At 38.5% G+C, this 19,384-nt stretch overlaps 2 long non-coding RNA genes across 3 annotated transcripts in view; both read right to left on the bottom strand.

Annotated features, from left to right (window-relative positions):
- Window positions 1-2,436: 2,436 nt before the first annotated feature.
- The window catches only part of LOC125619545, a 28,957-nt gene continuing 12,009 nt past the window's right edge, over window positions 2,437-19,384 (bottom strand). For both annotated transcript variants that reach the window (XR_007351075.1, XR_007351074.1), the window contains one exon: window positions 2,437-2,673. This is a non-coding gene — a long non-coding RNA (uncharacterized LOC125619545). The remainder of the gene's footprint in view (window positions 2,674-19,384) is intronic.
- Window positions 16,530-18,571, bottom strand: LOC125619546. The gene is made up of 2 exons (XR_007351076.1): window positions 17,714-18,571; window positions 16,530-16,624 (listed from the first exon to the last, which is right to left on the bottom strand). It is a non-coding gene; the product is annotated as an uncharacterized LOC125619546 (long non-coding RNA).

Raw genomic sequence — 19,384 nt, 5'->3', positions numbered from 1 at the left:
AAGAATTCTGGAAGCTACTTGGTCAGTTTCAATGAAGGATTATAGTGTCTTGGACTCAGACACTGGTAGTAAATATGGAAAGAGGTGGGCACATTTGGTGGAATCAATTGGAAGTTTATTTTTTTAATATTTATTTTTTAGTTGTAGTTGGACACAATATCTTTAGTTTATTTATTTATCTTTATGTGGTACTGAGGATCGAACCCAGAGCCTCACACATGTGAGGCAAGCACTCTACCACTGAGCCACAACCCCAGATGCTCAGTTGGAAGTTTTAATGGAGCACATGCATGAAATAAAGGAAATTGAGGAATTCAGAACAGTTTGTAAATATGAAGTTTGAGCAACTGGGGCTGCTCACCAGGACAGGAGGACTAGCAGAATGCTGTTATTCTTGTCATTTATTTCTATTTCTACTTACTTTATTTGAGAGTTTTCTTCTGTCTGTACTAAACTTGTACAGTAGATTAGACATCTCGGCGGAGATGTCAAATAGGCAGTCATACACAAGTCTGAAGCTCACGAAAGAAATCTTGGCTAGAAACATAAACAATTAGTCATTTGCAAAAAAAATATGTCTTCAGAGTCACATATCTGAATGAGTTTCACTGGAAGGAGAAAGCTGTCATGAAAAAAGGGAATCTAGAATCACTCTTTATCCTCCCCCCTTCTCTCTCTCTCTCTCTCTCTCTCTCTCTCTCTCTCTCTTTCTCTCATATTTAGAATTTGAGAGGATAAAGAAGAGTCAGAAAAATCATCTAGGACACAGTAGTCAGTAAAACAGAAGAAAAAATCAGGAAATAATGAAGGGTCCCAAAGGAAATTAAATAATCCTAAAAGTTAAAGTTAAATAAATTTGGGGACATGAACATAGGATATTATTGACTTGATAAGAGCTTCTAGGATCATGGAACACAGGCCACAGCAAGACTTGCATGTTAAACAGAACGTGTAAATCAGAAGAAATCAAGACACCTCTGTCTATCATCTATTGAGTGATTGGTTGATCACCTGGTCTTAATCTTCTTTCTGCTGCATTGTCTATAACACAATGTCACAGACTGGGTAAGTTATACAGGAAGGATTTACTGTGGCTCATGGTTCCAGTCCAAGGTCAAGGGGCCACTCCTGTAAACTAATGCCTTCTTACTGGCAGAATCCTCCACTGGTTCAGAGCATCACATGGCAGGAGACAGGGAGAAAGGCCTAGCCAACCTGGCTGTTATAGCAGTGAAGCCAGAATTAGGCAGGCAGGCAATATAGATAGGTAATTCGAGTCAGGTCAAGGAGGCCAATTTGAGTGAGTCTAGAAAGTTGGAGACCGCCCCCTGAGGGACTGAAATTCCTTCAAAGCCCTTCCTCCACCCTTATCCAGAACCTGCCCAGGCTCCAATCTGTTGCTAAAATAATCTGTCCCAGGAATTGCAGCTTCCTACAGGGAGCTATAAAGTTGTTAATATAGTGTCCTGGGCTGCTCCATCCTGCCCTTCCCACTTCAGCCCACCTGGTTCCCACCTTTTGGCCATCCCACTGAGCATTTCCTGGGCCTAGTAAGTATGCAGGAAGGTGAAAGATAAGGGGAAGGGGGCAGGAGAACAAAGAAAGCCTAAGACATATAAAAAGGGCAGAAGGCTTCACTTCTTGGGATACGAGGATACCAGCTATGACCCCCTTCTCTCTCCTGGGAGAAGTCTGTGTGACCCCTTTTTAAATAAACTCTGCTTTACATGCTTCCCTAATGCTTCTCTAATGTTCAAACTTCAACATGTGAGGGAACAGAACTGGTCACTGATAATGGGCAGTACCAGCAGGTCCACTCTTGAGATGACCTGTGAAGGTATTAACCCACTAATCCCATGAATGGAGTAATCTGTTCACAAGGCAGGGCCCTAGTCATCTCTTAAAGGTCCCACTGAGTTCTATCTCATATTATCTCATAACAGATATTAAATTTCAACATGTGTTTCAGAGAGGACAAACCTTATTCATACCATCGTACCATCCTATCATCCATCTACTCTTCTCTATCTATCCATTTGTTTTTCCATCTATCCTAGCATCTGTCCATTCATCCATGTGTCAATCTACCTATACCTTGGGAGAGGACACTCAGGAAAGAGACCTAGAGAACTGATGATGTCTAGTATTCTTCCAGGCAAGTATGGTTTAAAGTAATTGTTACATGCCCAAGTGGTGATGTCAGGAAATAGTTAAACATTCCAGAAAGAGATGTGGCCTTGGGATAAATGATCCAGGAAACAGTCCAATGCATAGAAGTGAGTGCAGCCACTAAGCAAAGGCTACATGGGGAAAGAGGAAGAGTCCAGAGAAAGCCAAATGGTAAGGGACAGAATGAGAGTAATGAGAGGAACCAGAGAGCAAATAGAGGATTTCCTCAGAGATCCAATTCAAGGACCAGGCTGATAAGCTGCAAGATGAATTTCAGAGTTTATTTAAACAAATTCAAATCAAGCCCCAGGATGCAAGAAGTAAAAGCATCCCCATTATAATTTGTTATTGCAAATGAATCACCCATGTCTTCAGGCCACAGCCCTGCAGCAGGTGCACCCCTGGATGTACCCAATGAGGCGATCTCCAGCAGCATCACAGCCCCTCAGGAGGGCTGACCTGCCTCCTTTCTGATAAATTATAAGGTCTTCTTCTCCTGGGAGACTGTAAAGAGAAATGAGATGAGAGATGAAAAGTGCCTGAAGTGTTACATCAGGGGCTCTTTGTGGTTCTCCTCTAAGAAAAGATATGAGGCTTGGAAGAAGAACCAAAGCTAAGGAAGACAGGGTATGAAAAGTGAGGGAAAAATAAAACATCTTTTAATATGCTTTAAGTCAAAACAGTCTATGAATAATTATTATTCTTTATAAAAGTTCCACTTTGCTGGTTTGGAAAAGGCTGATTGGATTATGTGCCCAGGAACAATGACCTAGTTATCTTACCCTTGCAAGACCTTTCTCTGTGGTGCTAGAACCCAGACAATAACTCATTCCCATAAGAAATCACTGGACTCACAGGCAATGCTCAGAGACACATACACTGCCATGGCTGGGTGGTCTACTGGCCAAGAACCTACATGGAGAAGACCCTCTGTCACAACCACAAGGACCATGCCCAGTCTCTTTCCTCCATCTTCCTGTCTCTCTGAGAGGCCCCTCCTGGGCTTCCCCCTGGGGCCCAGACACAGTCAACTAGGTGAGCTTAATTCAGAGACTTTCATCCAATCTTCTCTGCTTTCTGCTTCTCTCCTCAACACAGAGGGGGCCATTGTTACCCCTGAGGATGGATGAGGAAAGAGAAAAAAGGAATGGAGACAGAAACTACTAGTTAGTATCTGAAAATGTATTCCACCACTGCAAGACTAATCCCAGGTCCAGCTTCCCTTCAGATAAATATTACCACTGTCTTTTCTTTATACTGCAACTACTTTTGTTTTCTTCATTTCCTGGAAATTTTCATGTTAAGCATTTTTAGGTTACCCCATTATTTTCTGTGACCTTGACTTCAAATCTTTTCCCTCCACAATCTTAGTTCTGCTGCCCACGCAGCACTTTTTCTTTTTCTTTTCTTTTTTCTTTTTTTTTTTGATTCTTGAATACTTTTCTAGAAAAAAAAAAAAGCCATGTTAGGCATCATATTCTCTTCCCACAAAAGTTTGATTAAATCAACAGAAATGACTGAAAAGTTATTCAAGCATTCAGTTCAGTAAGCAAATCACAATTGAAATAAAAAACAATGAAAGGGTTTCACACTCAGAAATATGATGTTGATTAAAAGGATCTCTAGGATTTATCTTTCCAAAGTGGGCTCACTATTCAAAGTAATTTACATGAGTGAAAAGTTAGCTTATTAGCTAACTTTTGTAATTATCCTGGTTACAGCTCTGTGTGAACAGAGTGCTGACACTTGATACACCTCTCAGTATCACTGTTAACTGAAAACATCAGAACTTGAGTGAAACTACTTTAAAAATCAAAATGAAAAAAAAAATATTGTAACCTCTGTAACTAGGTAAGAAAGATAAAATTCAATTAATTTTACCAGAAAATGAGAGAACATGACTCCTTTGATTATTCCTATGGCCATTGTCAAAGGAAGAACATTGTCAAGAGCTACCAAGCACAAATCCCTCCTATCTAAGAGGTTTCAGTTTTGTTCCTCACATTACATTACTGCTGATCCTTCTAGCTAGCAAACTGGTCCTCAGTAATGGCTTAAATATGTTTTGATAAAAATTCACTGATACAGATATATTTGTGGACCAAAAACTTCTAAGTAGTTCCTTTAAAATAATGACCACATTTTAGAATATGAGAATTCAATGGTAAATAAGATTTAAAGTTCCTGTTGTATGTGAAAGCATTTTTCTCTTTTAACTTAGTATTCACTAAAGTAATGCAAAATTTATTTAGGCAATGCTATTTGATTTCTTAGAACTACAGCAACTGAAAATTTCTTAGCAGTACAGGATTTCCTCGTTTTTAAGAAAGCCACATACATCAAATACACATCGCTAACTCTAAGCTGTGATCAATCTGATGAGAAGAGACCAATTATGCAGACTGCTTTATTAGAGTTTTTTGTTGTTGTTTTTAATCGAGTTTAGAATTTTTTTTTTTTTCATTTACTGGAAGAGTGATTGGGAGGCTTAAGGTTTGGCTCCAGGACATCAAATGCAAGATCTCCCCATGGGCTTTTTGTTTTGTTTTGATTCTGTTTTGTTTTGTGTTGCTTTTCATGAAGAATAAAGGCAAAGCAACTTTTGGACAGCTTTCTTCTTGTCAATGAAAGAAAAAAAAAAATGCTTCCTTTGTTTCTTTGGAAGTTTCCCTTTCATTATGCACTGAGCTACATGCCACCAAAAGTGAAAATTCTGGAAGGTTCAGAAACATGGTCCCAGGAACCAAGTGGGCATGAGGAGTGCTGTTTAGAATGAGCTGCTACTTTATGATTTATTTTGTGTCTCCAGAGGAAGTGGGTTTGTTTATCTCTGATTGTGCCTTTTTCTTAGTATAATTTGAGCTTCAAGAAAACCCAAGTGTGACCCAACAAAAAAATAAAGGATAAGTTTTTAAAAATCCCATTTGATAGAAAGATTTATTATTTTGGAATAATAGTTGGCCCTTAGCTTTTCTACTTTGATTCCAAACCCATTTCTCTCTATATAAAAATAAATAAATAGTAAATTAGGCTAAAAAAAAGCAAAAATAGACCTTTCCATTGTAACTATCAATAGCTTTATATATTCTAAGGGGAATTAAGATGAAAAAGTCACCTAGGAATCAGATCGTTTTAATTTTCTTTGATCGATTCTTCTGGAATGGTTTAAATTCTTTTATTTCCATTAATTTTTCATGCTTAGGACATTTCCCAGAAGCTGGGATATACAGTCTCATGTTCTACCATCTGACACAGCCAAACCCATTTTCTCTGGGAAGTTTACCTCTGTTTTTTACTTGGTTTCCAGGTGAAAAGTATTCCCTTGAGGGGAGAGTGTGGCTTTCCTACCTCATGACCTGAAGTTTGTATTATGTTCAGTCAAATTCAAAATATAACCGTAATTTACTGGAAAAAAAAAGAAGAAGACCTGACCTAAAATCCAGATTCACTATACAAGAACCAGCAGGGTTCATTTGACAAGCAAGCATTTGCTGTGGCCACTCTGAGGAAAGCCCTGTGTTCAGGGCAGGGGAGATGGACACAAAGCCTGTACTCAGGAGCTTCTTCCAGAAGACACAGGAACAGGAACGCAGGCAATTGCATGGTGAAGGTAGGGGGTCTGATCAGCAGAAGAAGAAGCCACCCTCAGCCCGGCCCAGAGCACCAGACCACAATGTATTGGCTCCACAGCTCCCAAATCCTCTCCCCAGAATATGGTAGCTGCTACAGAGTAACAGACGGCAGTGGAAGGGCTATTTAGGTCTAAATTTGTCACCAACAAAAATTGCTGTGATTAAATTACTGATTATGTCATTTTGCTATTTCTCAGGGCAAAAAAAGCCCTAAAACCAGGAAAGAGCCACTTTTTTTTTCCCAAATAAACTTTTAACATATTTAAACAAAGTCATAGCCACAATCACATATTGAATATTTATTAACCAAATCTTTTTTCAATCTTCTATTTATCATTTATATTATCCTTCAACACTCAGGCAGAACTAATAAAGACATGAAATCCTACAAAGATGATATTAAAACAAAGAATTAAAACTTATTTTAAATAAGTTCAGAGGCAGGGAAGTCTGTGAATAAATATGTCACATTTAGTTGATCATTAGAAAGAGTGCTAAAAATATGATCTCCTCACCCTAACACAATAATGGAAAGAAATAAAATTTTCTTGAACCTTTTAACCCTAGCCAAGATCTGACACAGAATGCAAAGTTAAGGGCAACCTCATGTTTTTTTCCTAGTTTATAAAGCTGCCAACAAGCATCAAAAGTTTGTAACTAATTTCTTTCTTATATTTTTAAGACCAAAATGTCAGGATCCCAATGGCAGATCAAGGGCACACAGAGACAAGGGAACAGGATGTCCTGGGTACAGGCAATAAGTGGTGTGTTGTCTCAGAGGCTTAAAGACAATATGCAAGCCAGCTGAAAGTAAATCTATTCTTATTCCACTGTGTGCTGGCAGTAGTGCATAACACCAGTGATAAAGTGCTCCTCCTTCCGGAGAAAACCATTCCTGGTCTCATCACCATCATCTTCTGGCTAGGTGCATCTCCTGACTATAAAGGCCATCATTTACCAGAAAGGGAACTCCAACATTTTTTTTAAACATTTATCCACATTATCTCTTCCTTAGAATAATCAGTTGCTTTAATAAAGACATGAAATCTCATTGAAAGCAAACAAATAAACTGTAAAACAGTACTGGGACTTATAGTTATCAGGAGTGTTCACTGTCATTCCCTATTGTAGTTCAGACTTGGGTATCATGTTGTAAGCAAGATTAAAACAGAAATGCAACAGGAATATCCATAATTTAAGGAAAAAACCCATATTATATAATTGTATACATTTAGCATGTTAAGTGAAACTGATTTTTGAATATATTATTCAAAATATCACCAGAAGCCAGGTGCAGTGGCACATGCCTATAATCTCAGCTGCTCTGGAAGCTGAGGCAGGAGGATTGCAAGTTCAAAGCCAGCCTCAGCAAAAACAAAGTGCTAAGCAACTCAGTGAGACCCAAAGGGGATATCGTGCAGTGGTTGAGGATCCTTGAATTAAAAAAAAAAAAAATCACCAGAAATTTCATTTCATTATTAAAAATAACTTCTGATGGATTTTAATCACCAAGATTAAAAGATATGATAAACTCCATGGTAATTTTGTTGAAATCCACTAATGTAAGTGCTGAACATTTTGAAAGTGACTCTTTTGCAGTTAATGCATTCATTATAGTATGCAGAAACCCACAGCCTTGCGGTTCCAATGTGAAAAGTGTTAGAAAGTTGCCACACCCCAGGCGTGCCATCAGGACACATATGAGAAGGCAGATGAAAGGAGCACATTGAAAGGAACTCGAATTGGCAATCAGACTCTGCAGAAGGTGCAAATGGGATGAGCAGATTTTGCAGTGCTTCACACATAAACATGTATATAGTATGTAGCATGTATACATGTGTGAAGTCAGGGCTTTACATGTGAACATTTATGGCCACAGCTCACTTCATAGGAAACATACACAGAACCTGAGATAAGGACTAGTTTGTGGATAGTGTCCACTATTTTGTTGTTGTTGTTGTTGTTAAAGAATCTAAATGGAACAGAAGGAAACAGAACATGGAGCAAATGTTATCTAAGCCTGGGTGCCAGGTCAGCCTTCTTTGTACACACACAGACACAAACACACACACACTGAATTTACTTTGAGCTTCATTCCATACAGTCATTCTCTCACTTGAACTATTTAAGTAATACCTGCCAGTGGATTAGCACTAAAGAGAGAGGGCAAATAGACAAAGTCCTATAAAAATAGAAAAACCCCAGGCCTAGACTATGAATCTCAATATCTGAGAACATCTAAATGCTCACGGTGACTCTGATGCCCTGTGGTGAAAAGCCTCAACCAGTATTTATTTTGTAAAATATCCTTTTAAAAAGGAGCTTCAAATAACATAAAGTGGCAAATACAAAATATCCAAGATCATTTAAAGCAAGATGACTTCCTTGCTGAGATGGAGAAATTGTGGCTCTGGATTGGTTATTCTCAAGGTACATGGCCAAGGACAAGTTCAGATTTTGCCTGATTATTTGGTTGTTTCAAATTTTTTCTGATCTGATAATTTTGTTAAATACAATAAAAATGAATTAGAAGAAAATGAAATTTCAGAAGCATACAAATGCAAGCCAATTTTTTTTATTTGACATAAAATTTGCCAATATAAAATTACTCTGTAAATTGTTCCAAAAGATGCTGAAAGGTCAGTCTCAATATCTATGGTTTGTATGCCAGAGGGAAGTAGAAAAGAATACATAGGTAGCCATCTCCCAGTGGACCCTATGCCTGGGCAGGTAGCCCTACTGTGCACCATACATGGGGTTTTGAGCAATGTGGAATAAATGTACATGGAATTGTACTCAATGGAGATAGATTCACAACTAGATTGGCTCTGCATCAAAAGAGGATTGATTTATGAATCAGTGTAAGTCTAAACACAGGTAGTAAGAAAGCTTAATTTTAATTGCACAGTAATAAAATAGACGAGTTCCTGGCGTATATGAAGCACTTAGCAAAAATGTGCTGCTTGAGTGAGGGGAAATGCAGGAGCTGACAGTTGCAGAATCTGCTGAGAAGCACAGGGAGGTGTCATAAGGCCCCCGGAAGAAGGAGGGACCATGATGCACAATACACACCTGAGGAAGGTGACCTGACCCCCCCAAAAGACACAGGTGCCAACAGGTTAAAAAAGAAGAAGCACAAGATGTGAATGTTTAGGAACTAACTAAATGAAATATAATAGAAAAAAAAAACTGTAGCTCCATCATCTCCAGAAAACAGTGAACTGCACACTAATTCAAATACATAAAAAAAAAAAAAAGATTTAAGGCCCTTTGTTGATGCCAAGCTGAACAGCGAGATGAAGCGCCCCAGTCTTAAATTTCATTAGTAAAGGCACCGTGCCCAGAACAATGATAACAAAAAAAGTGATGACCCAGAACACCCAGGTCAGGTTGTACCATTTTGCAAGAGGTTTTGATAGATTAGAAAATATGTAGGCAAACATTATAGTTCAAAATATCCAAGACTGGATGAGGTCATTTATCATTCTACAAGGAGATGATTGTGTTTCCTGTGCTACAGTGACTCAAAATGTCTGTTGGTCATTCTAATGAAACAAATCAATAGATAATGAACCATAATAATGATACCTCTTAGGATCTATAAAGTACTTACAGGAAGGGATGATGGCATGTGCTGCCAGATCAAGTCTCAGGATGGAGACACTTTCATCTTCCAGGATCAGAGCTTGCTACAGGTTAACAGCTGAGTTCATTCACAGCAATTGCTGTCACCTTTAGAAGCCATCTTACTCAATTTACCCAAGTTGTGTGGTCCTCCCCAAGGAACTACCACAACAGATGGGCATTTCCAGTAAGATAGCAAAGACCCAGGAATTTTGTCTCAATTCATAAAACTGTGGGGGCCCAGAATCCCTTAGGCCTCTGTTGCAGCTATATCCCAGCTCAGTTGCTTCTTCTGCTATTCCTGACGTCACACTCCTTCTATATGTCATTCTTGAGAGCATCCCCTAGGAAATCTCTATCTCAGAGTCTTCTTCCCAATTTATGTTAGTTACTTTGTGTTAAGAACTTGCTGACCTCTTTATAAGTATTATCTTCTCTAGGTAAGTATGTCAATGAGTAGATGTTTTCTCCACTCAAATATTATTATGTCCATCTGAGAAATAAGAAGAAAGTCAATCTGGGAGGAAAAAATGTGAGAGTGGAGATTCAAACCTGAGGCACCTCTAACCAGAGTTAGCACTCTCTGCCCTGTTGGGGCACCTGCCAGCTCAGTCTCCAGATCTCCTTCAGCATCCCTCTGAAATCTGTCATACACAAAAAACAATTATGGATCCATAGAGAATTTTTTGTGTTAAAAATATCAAATTTTCCAATTAACAAAAGCTAAGAACCATTCATTGACAGCCATCGAGTTGCTACCTAAGAAAGATTACCTCTGACATTTCCCTCTGATTTAACTGATCTCTTCTAAAATACACACAAGAGTGAGCAGATTTCTCTGCAGTATCTGGTTATGAGGTTTATCATGGGTAAGTTACACTTGTCAGCCTGTTGCTCAAGAGACAGAAGTTTGTAAAGGAAAGAGAGTGGTTCTCTGCTTTATCTGAATGGGGTTCATCTCATTGGTCATACCTCTTGTCTAAGCCCCTTTAACTAGCTCTATATGTCTCCATTTCCTATCAAAGATAGTAGTGATATGTGTTCCTTGGTGCTTTCTCGGGGATGGAGTGATATATGTGTAAAACTTTCATTAAGGGAGTTCAATACATGATAGTTTTATTATTGATCCAAATTTTTAAAAAGATTCATGGCCATTCATAATGATTTATGCTGTGAATAAAAACTAAAATACTGAATAAGGCTTTGGGTAAAATGATTCTTAGATGTCCTGAACAGGTTAACTCAGTCAGAAGACCATGAGAAGGTAGAAGTCCTTCAGACTATGGTCACAAGATGGTTGCCATTTAGCACATGATGTGACCCTAAATCAGAATATTCTGCCCATAAGGCGGAACATGCGCTTGATGAATAGAAAAACCAGCTCTGGGTTTGGGTGGTACAGCAAATAGCAGTTGCTCCAGCTGAGGCAAGATAACAGCTACTTATTGATAATCCAGAAAATTTAAATAATCTTAATAATATACCACTGGTCTGTGTGTACAGTATGGGAGAGGGGTAGAAAATCCCTAGTCAGGGGCAAAGGAGCTTTGTTGTAGCTGAAAGAGATAAAACTGGCTGTGTGTTCATTGTTTGTTTCTGTTTCATGACCCTTTATGGAGCAGTAGGTATTATTAGAGCCCTTTCTTGGGAGACAAGGAAAGAACTGAGAAATTCTCCTCCTAGGAATAATTGCAGGTAACCATAGCTATTGTTATGTGAAATCCAGGAGCAATGTTTGATTTAATGACATGCAAAATGAACACAGTATAAAAAAAAAAAGAAAGAAAGAAGAAATGTCTCTGGTATGATTTCTTTTGCTTTCTTTATTTTTTTTTTTAATTCCTATCCAGAGGCAAGATCTGCTTTGTCACTAGTGCCAAAGATGTCCTCTCAATAGGAGTTTAAATCTGCAGCAGACCATTACAAAGGAAAAAGGTCAATCCATTGTCACATGGAAATAAAACCTTCGATGATAAAATTGAGGTTAATTTTCAAAACATGGAAACTAACAAAAATCCATCTGTAAAATCTTTGAGGTATGAAAGGATGCACTGAGTTCCAACCAGTATCATGGAAACACTCTGCAGACTTCCAGATGGCCTTGGGTTCTGATGGGCTCTGTCTGGAAGATGATTGACACATGAATCGAGGAGGTCTCTGACCATGTAGCAGGAGTGGGCAGGAGTATGCATGCCCCAGGGAGGGACCAAAGCTTTAGACTTCTGTACAAGATTTGCTCTGTAATATACAAATGAAGCTACCATTTGACAGAGAAAAGAAATAACAAAGAAAAGATATTCCCTCCTTGGTTCACACAACTACAGGTACATAGACACCTGAGAGTGCAAGACACCCAAGAGCAAAAATCAGTTGTCTCCAGTTAGCAGCTATGTGTGGTGGCTTTGGCTATTTCTTTTCTATTTTGTTGTTGATGTTGTTGTTTTTATTGTTGTTTTTAGTAATAGGACTGAACCCAGGGGGATTAATCCCTGAGCCACACACCCCTAGTACGTTTTTTTTTTTTTTTTAGTTTTTATTTTGAGACAAGTTCTTTCTAAATTGCTTAGGGTCTTGCTAAGTTGTTAAGACTGGGTTTGAACTCTCGATCCTCCTGCCTCAGCCTCTGGAGCCTCTGAGATCAAGGGCATTCCCTCCTGTGTCTGCGTCTTTGCCGTTTCCAATTGCATCATGAATAGAACCAACATATAGGGAATGCTACACTTTGGTATTTTTCCCTTCCTCTCTCCTTTTCCTTTTCCTTTTTCTGAGTGTACTTCTCCTTCAGACTTCTGTTGTTGTCTGTGTTTTTGAAGATAAGGAGGAGAAAAGAGTGACAAAGGTTTGTGAAAGAACAAATATGTTCTTTGATTCTTAAGTTGCTGCCTAAAGTTCTGTGGAGCAAACCAAAAGCAGCACAGCATCATGGGAAGTAAAAGAAGAGACTGCCTTCGCAACACCCTGGGACAGATGAAGAGAATCTGGGCTTACTATGCATTCTTGTCAAAAGAAGCTCTTTTCTTCTTTTCTACCAAGGATAATTAAGTGCTAGTGTCTTAGTCCATTTTGTGCTGTTTTAACAGACTACCACAGGTTGAGTGGTGCATTTCTTACAGTTCTAGAGGCTACAAAGTTCAAGATCAAGGAGCCACATCTGGATTTCACATCCCATCATCCTATCACAGAAGGTAAAAGGGCAGGAGAGCTCCAGCAGAAGGATCAAACTCAGAACCTCAGGCCCTTTTACAAGAGGCCTTAATGCATTCACAAGAGAGGAGCCCCCATGTGCTGAACCCTCCTCTTAGGCCTCACTTCCCAACACTGTCACATTAGGAATTCAGTTTCCAACACAACTTTCTGGAAGATACTGCCAAACTATTGCACTTGGTATCTGCTGCAACACTGAAACATTGAAAAACTCTTAAGAATTCCTTCCTCCTTTCCTTATAACCAGGACACTTAATTTTTCATATTTCCAAAATACTTCCTGTCCTAAAAGTAGAGTGGATAAAATGTTTAATAAAACAGGTTTCTGAGAATCTGCTCTGTTTTGTCTTGTAGATTTGGACAGCAATTATTATAGATAACACCTAAAAAATAAGACAAAAGTTTAATAGCCCTATGCATCAAATTTATATGGTAGCAATCTTTCAGTTTTGCCTTCCCTGGCTTAGGAAAGAGTATCCCAGATAAACTTCCTGTTTTCAATTCATTTATGTGCTTTATTTTTAATGCATTTTTTTTTCTTCTAAGTAAATATCAATAGTTCCTGAAAATCGTCCCCAAATTAAAAGGAATATAATTTCACAAATAATTGCATTGCATTTAAAAATACAAATGTTTTCAAGAGTTGGTTCATTCCCTGTAGCTTCATTATAGGCTATGAATCTTTTGCATAAGGAGTCTATTAGCTGCATGCATACAGCTCAACCCTAGACCAAAATATGCCTCAACATGTTTCCTCAACCTATTCCGTAGAGAGAGAGGATGGATTGTAATAAAATGTGTGACCCTTAAATTTCAGCAGAGAAGCCCCATGTCAAAAGAGCAGCTTATAAAGATTTTTTAGAAAGATGAACACACGTTTCCATCAGGGATACTCCACCCTCTCCCAGAGGCAGCAAAATGATGTTTTATTTCTCTGCTCCATTCTGTTATGTTCACTTTTCTGTAAAATTGTAAACACATCACTTGGGTCTAGTCCAGGGAAGATCTGTCACAAGGTGTGGGTAAGTGCAGAACCACCTTCTGAAGACAGGAACAGAATAGTTTTCACTGTTTGAATGGAATGCAACTCTTCTTGTGATACTTGTTTAGACAGGGGTGGTGTACTGTCAGGGGTTTGACAGCAGGGCAAAGCTGGTGCACTGAGCTGAGAATTTTCTTCAAAATCAAAATTGAACAGGTTAAGTAACTTGACCTGTTCTTTAGTAACACTAGCTTGACCTAACAGGTTTGTGTTCTGATCACTGGTTCACAAAGGAGGGCATCTCATTTATGTGTTTAGTGGTTTAGAATTCACTTTGCATATTTGACATTGTTAATACACAATAGCAGTGTTCAGAGAATTGTAACCAGGATAACTATTCATTGATTTTTTTTTAAATTTGATATAAAATCTTTTGAATTTGAGTCCACTACCCAGATGAATATAATTTCTGAGATCTCCTTAGGTCAGAAATAAAGTGTAGTTATAAGAATTTAAAACCAGATTCCTGTGGAAGGAACTTAGGAATGAAAGGTATAAATCATACTTTGTATTATTTGAATAAACCCATCTCTTTAAGCTTAAAACCTTCCTGATCCATCCCATTTCATTCAGGTACAGGGGATTTGCTGGAGCAATGCTTGATGTAAAAAGACCAATTTGGAAAGTCACTGGTCTCACCTGTGCTCTGGTAGCCAGGGCCATCTCAGAGGACAGGGAACATTACCCATTCAGATTCCACACAGAAGAGGTTCTTTCAGGTTGAGGTGGCCCTGCACCATTTTTAATGTAAGCAAAGACTCAAAATTTTGAGACGTTAATGGGAACTCCAGGGAAAACCCCGAAGGGCTACTGGGAAAATTAAAGCCAAGTAGAGGGAAATGAGAAAGTTTATTGATGTCTTAATGGATGCTTTTGTCACCACTCAGATGGCATTTTAACAGTAACTGATAAGTAAACTGTCACCACTAGGACCTTACTCCAGCAGAGATGTGCAGAGTGAAATAAAAACAAAAATAATTTTAAAGTGTGCCAGATTCTGTGAATGTCCACTGCCTGGTGGAGCTTGGGGTAGGAGATGGGGTCCTGCCCTAAGACAGACCCAGAGCACAGTGACCATATCTGCCTGGGTCACTGAGCCCCAGTTACACAGCACAAAGTAACTGTGACAGTCCTCGCTTGTCGCCGACTCCATTGCTCCCAAATCATTTGGTGAAAATCTACCTAAGAATGACCTGGAATTCCCTTAGGGACACTTGATCACCTTTCTTCTCATACATGGTATAAAGCAGAGTACAGAAAGTGCAGCTCACATTTGTGTAAACAGCTACTGCATAGCATGTGTGAGATGCAAGTTTTTACTAGATGAAGCAGACATCATTTCCTACACAAAAGCATCTCCATTTCAAATATAATTTGATGCAGCAATAGGACTGTGTGTATCAGGGCCACAGACCAACTAGCTGTGTGAGGCTAACCCGTTCACTATCCATTTCTAACTCCAAACTTCAAAATCAGGGAATAAAGGAGAGAATTTCTAAGATTTCTGGTACTTCTAAATTTTCCAAATCATGCCAAGATGCAGTCTACCTTTAAAGAAAATATGGTTAATATGTGTTCATCTATACTTTTAAATTCTTTTGGTGGGAGGAGAAGTTTCCCATATCCTTTACTAGCTTGTAGCATAAAACTAACAGACATGAAAATAGTTCTTAGAGAACTGGATATTTCCATTTCCATTGGAACCTCTGTCCAGCTCCTGAAATGCAGATCAGGGAAGGCCGGAGGTCTGCTGAGGCCTAAGGAAGGTGGAAGTTTCAGTGTTTCAGACAAAGCTCTCCTAGAATGTGGGAACAGTTTCAGCTCACTTCTGCAGAAATTCATTAATGCCACACCCTCTCTCCCCGCAAAGATACATGTACAGGTGGAGGCACCAGGCTCAGAGTCAGAACCACACAGTGGTTGAGAGCATGGGCTCGGAGGTGGACGTCTCCAAGAGGGACATGTGCTTCATTCATGAGCATAACAAATCTCTCTGATCTCAGCCTCCTCTCCTGTGCAATGGTGCTTATGCTAATAGTTCCCACTTCGTAAGACTGTTGTGTAGATTCAACAGGGATGTACGTTTTCAGCTAGAACAAAGTCTGATGGGCCACATGAATGTTAGACTTCATGGTTCCCAGGGGGGATAAACAGACCCACCAGGGACACTCTGAGTTAAAATCTCCTGGTGGTGTCTTCTGGTTTTGTGATAAGCACACTGATCCACCTAGGGATTACATTATGCCCAGAGTAACAAAGCTTGCTTACTCACCTGTTGTCTCTTACAAACCAGCATTTTGTGTCCTAGGATGTTATTTTTTAATTTTAGAGCTCATTGATTCTGTGTGGAACTTCAATATTCTTTTTAAGTATGTATGTTGAATGAAAAATATTTATCTGTGGTCCTTACTTCAGTTTAGTGTATGATGTTATTTTTGTTGTTATATTTTGTTGTTATTTTGTTATAAAGTGACAAAGCTAAGAAAAAGATATTTGTAAGTTTTGGACAGAGAACTAGAAGAGGGAGAAATCATTTTTTAAAAAAGGGCATTTAAATGAAATTGAAGTGAAATTCTCAGAAAAAAAATATTAGGAATATAAGATGGAGGGATACGGACACAGAAGGGAGACCAGAAGATTAGAGGAAGAGGATCAGAGAGGGGAAGAGGAGAGGGAAAAGGAAGGTACTGGAAAGTGAAACTGACCAAATCCCTTGGCTATATTGCATGTGTGTATAAATATTCAGCACTGAATTCTACTATGTATAATGCATCAATACAACAAAAAAAGAAAAAGAAAAAAAAACAATTTGGTTAAAATGTATCAAAAAGTAATGATAAACTAATTGCAACATTAGGTAGCATTAATTTGAGCAAGTTTTATCTTCAGTGCCAGCCAATTGTTGATAGTATTCTTGATTTCTGTAAGAAGTCCAATGTTGTACTTGACTTTCCTAAAATAAATAAATGATTTGCTATCTCTGTTGCATCCCTGACTATACAAGGAAGAGATCAGATACTCCAGCTCTGGAGACAAAAAAAAAAAATTCTTGAGGCCATAGTAGTTAGGATAAAACACACACACACACACACACACACACACACACCTGAACTCTGTATAGAATTCCAGAAAAATATGGCACTAAGTTACTGAAAAAAGTAATTTCACATATTATGGGATTATAATTTAGTCTATGCTAGTTCAGGTAACAATAACTATTGCTCTCTAAAAGCAAAGTGTACATTAGGTGGCTCTGCTCAGCAATTAGAAGAGGATATTCCAGAGAGAGAAGGGCTTTCACACCCCCACACAGAGCTGCTGCTGATTCTCTGTGTCCCTGAGCAATTGACTGAAGGCCCCTTTGTCTCCAGTTCTGCATTCATAAAATCAGAAATAAAATATGCTTCTGAAATTACTTAAAGACCTCTGGTAGAAAGGTGAAGAATTCCACTGACATCTTTATGGAGCTGTACATCAAAGGAATAAAGACAATAGAGAAAAAAAGACCTTGCTTGAAAATAAATAGCCTCAAATGTAACAGCAAATTAAATGTAAATTAAAACTAAATGTAATCTCCTTATGTCAGACCCTCCTAAAACAATTCCCTTGGGTGTTTCAACCTGGAAGACACATTTATTTTGACAACATGTTATAAAAAGCGAGAGTTATTTGTGCAGTATTGGTGTATAAATTATTGGTTTAAAATGTTACAATATAAGCTCAATACATTAAGTTATAGAACATGAAACTTGGGAATAACATGGGTTGGTTGTGTTCAGTTCTTATGGTCATGTTGTAAAGTCTACGGTTGTTGTCTTTTAAAATGATAAAGAAAGTTCATGGAGATGTCCCCTAACTTGAATGAAATCTTTTAAATTTATGTCTATAGAGTGGACCACTATCTTAGAATGTAGGGGTTGACTCAGTCACGTGTAAGGTTGGTCTCTCACAGGTGACTTACTCTACTTACTAGGACACAAGTCCTATTAAATCAGGAAGCAACTTTTACAATACAACCAATCTTTTTTAAAACCTTAATCACCTTCTTAAAGCCCTGTCTTCAAATAATTTGGGAGTTATTAATTCAACATATGGATTTGGGAAGAACAAAATTCAGCCGCCAGCATGAACCTAATGAGAGAAAAACGAGAATCTTATTAAAAATATTAGCTCAGGGTGCATAACTGATACCCCAAACTGGTGGCTTAAACAATAAACATTAAGCAATATTTCATGCCTTTCTGGAGTTAACACACCTCCAAGCTCAGGGTGCCAGCACAGTTAGGTTCCTGTGATGATTTCTGGTGTCTGCCAGGTTTCTGTTCTCACGAATAAAAGGAAAAAAATATTAAAAGGTTTTGATAATGTTTGAAATTAAATGTGTGGAAGAATAAACTCTTAGATATAAAGGAATGAGGATTATCTAGATTTGTAAATAATAATGTTCTCATTCCCAGGCTCTACAGATGATTTGAAAAATTCTTGAAGTAAGGAAAGGGCCTCAGGCTAAAGATCAATTTCCAGGTGGGATAAATAGACCATTTGTCAAAGAAGATCTAACACAGCACTGCACAAATTCCTAAGAGAACCAAAGACTCTCCAAGGGTATTCAGGGCATGGCACACAGACCCTCTCTATTAAACCATATGGAATTTGAGTATCTGAACAGAGTTTTACTCACATAGTATCATTATGGCAACTCAAGTATGAGAAGATCTTATTGCAAAGATATTTGGGATTCAGCTTTTGACTAATGGTGCAAATTCAAATAAGATTCAGAGAACCCACAATATTTTAAAGTAATTTTTCTGCTTAAAGCAACCAACTGCTTTGTGCCGCAGTCCAGCTGCAGCAAAATAACCAGGGCATGACGAACAACTTGTGTACCTTGATACAGCAGGAATGGGAGCCGTTTATTGTAGGACCAGAGGGATATATATACATTCCACACAGCTTATCTTAATTAACATAAACTAGATACAGCAGTCAACCAATAAGGAATCTCCACACTTAATGGTTCACTGGCGTTACTTCACAAACCACTCCCTCTGCAAAATGCCAGGCGCCATCTTGACTTGTTTACAGACCCTAACAATTCCCCCTTTTGTTTAATTTAAATAATGACCATAGTGGTTTTTACACAAACACCACAAATAATCTGCTACAAGAAGAAGGGGAGGATACAAAATGCCACAATACCAAGCCAATTGATGGCTCCATGCAAGAAGCCCTTGGAAAAATTATTGTTAGAGTCTGTAAACAAGTCAAAATAACACCTGGCATTTTGCCAGGGGAATGTTAGAGTTCGTAAACAAGTCTGGATGGTGCCTGGCAAAATGCCAGAGGGAGCGGTTTGAGAAGTAACAAAAACAAGCCATTAAGTGTGGAGATTCCTGATTGGTTGACTGATGTATTTAGTTTATGCTAATTAGATAAGCTGTGTGGAATGTATAAATACTGCTCCTATCCTGCAATAAAGGGCTCCTACTCCTGCTGTATCAACGTACACAAATTATTCGTCACCCCCCTGATTATTCTGCTGCAGCCGGACTGCGGCAAATTATACCAGCAATGACACCGAGTTACAATTTGTTATAGATTACAGTTTGTTGTCTCAGTCCAGGTAAAGCAGTGTCTCAATAGATTAACTCACAGTCTAGGTAAATCACAGTCCAGGTAAGTTCTGCAGGCAGTTAGCTTAAATCACAGTCCA

Source organism: Marmota marmota, unplaced genomic scaffold (genome assembly GCF_001458135.2).
Source record: "Marmota marmota marmota unplaced genomic scaffold, marMar, whole genome shotgun sequence".
Taxonomy (NCBI): Eukaryota; Metazoa; Chordata; class Mammalia; order Rodentia; family Sciuridae; genus Marmota; species Marmota marmota.
Note: the sequence above shows the minus strand (reverse complement) of the source record. Positions and strands in the feature narration are given on the sequence as shown.